The sequence below is a fragment of the Pteropus vampyrus genome, unplaced genomic scaffold (assembly GCF_000151845.1).
Source record: "Pteropus vampyrus isolate Shadow unplaced genomic scaffold, Pvam_2.0 Scaffold144, whole genome shotgun sequence".
Classification (NCBI taxonomy): Eukaryota; Metazoa; Chordata; class Mammalia; order Chiroptera; family Pteropodidae; genus Pteropus; species Pteropus vampyrus.
In genome coordinates this window covers 94,909-96,228 of record NW_011888925.1, presented here as the reverse complement: position 1 = coordinate 96,228, position 1,320 = coordinate 94,909, and the positions used below count along the sequence as shown (strand labels likewise).

Sequence of the window (1,320 nt, the reverse complement as noted above, 5' to 3'; positions counted from 1 at the left end):
AGGACACTCGGCACGCTTTCTCCTCCGCTCAGGTCAGCGGCCAAAAGGCCCAGGCCTCAGTCCTCAGGGAGGCCCCACAGCCCCTTCCCACCAGCCCGCGTGCTGATGGCTGCTCTGGCAGTCCTCCCCAGCCCGCGCGTGGCATGCTCACTCCCTCCCTACCAGTATTTGCTCACACATCATCTTCTCCTGAGGCCCACTGTACCCTCCCAGGTACAGCACGCCCCCCAGTGCCCCCAACCCCCCAACCCACACCACTTATGACTCTGAGCACCCCTACAATCACTGGCTCACTTGGTCTCTCGTCTCTCTACCCATCGCACCCAGACTACTATATCAGTCACCAGGGCCAGGGGGTTTATTGTTCACTGCAGTGTCCCCAGCACTTAGAACGGTGCCTGGCACATCGTGGCTGCTCAATAAATACTTGCTGTCTGAATGAACGAATGAATGAATTAGATTTAGTGACTGCAGTTATCCTTTGAGGCGGGCACAGCGGTTACCGCATGTTATAGATGAGACAGCTGAGACTCGGAGAGGTGTTCTTGTCATTCGTGAGTGGCCAGGTTGACATTGGACCCAGATCTGTGCTGGTGTAATCCCCACAGGCCTTCACGCATGTGCGTACGACATTCGTGCACCCACGACACACATGGCACGAAGCGCACTGCATATGCACTTGCTCACACACCCGCATGCATGTATCCACGCGCACACACGGTGGGTGTTCAGTCAGTTTTTCCATGTGGAGGCGAAGGTCTCCCCTGGTTGCTGGGGGAAAATCCTTCTGAACTGCCGGAGCAGAGTAATTAGAAGGGCCAGTGCCAGCCCCTCAGCCCTCTGGTCCCTCCATTCATCGCTGGGGCTGCTGGGGGCCTGATCCTTTGTGCCCAGAGCTAGCAAGGGCCTCAGTCTCTACAGCCTGGGAGGGTGGGCTGGGTGGCCGGCTCGCAGCTGGAGCCCTTACGCCCCTCCTCTATTGAGGACGCCCAGCTCCCCAGTGAACTTGGTCACTTATCGCAACCACTGCTGTTTCCTTGGTTGCACTCATCACAATATTTGTAAATATTTCTGGTGCTCGTTTACTTCAGCCCTCTGCGGGTCTCCTCTGTTAGCCTGGTACATGGTACCGGATCCATGACAGGAGGGACTCAGCTCTTATTCACTGCTGTATCCCCAGCGTTTTGCACAGAGCTGGACACATAGTAGATGCTCGATGAATATTTGTTGATGAATAAATGAATAAAGGAATAGTCTGTGCAAAACTGTTGGGGAACAGCACGATTGCTGGCTAGGCCAGTGTCTGGCAAGTCCTGCCTC

General features: G+C 55.6%; 1 protein-coding gene across 1 annotated transcript in view; it reads right to left on the bottom strand.

Moving 5' to 3' along the window:
* The window catches only part of CD5 (CD5 molecule), a 23,008-nt gene that overhangs the window by 18,214 nt on the left and 3,474 nt on the right, over positions 1–1,320 (bottom strand). The gene's annotated exons all lie outside the window — the stretch shown is intronic.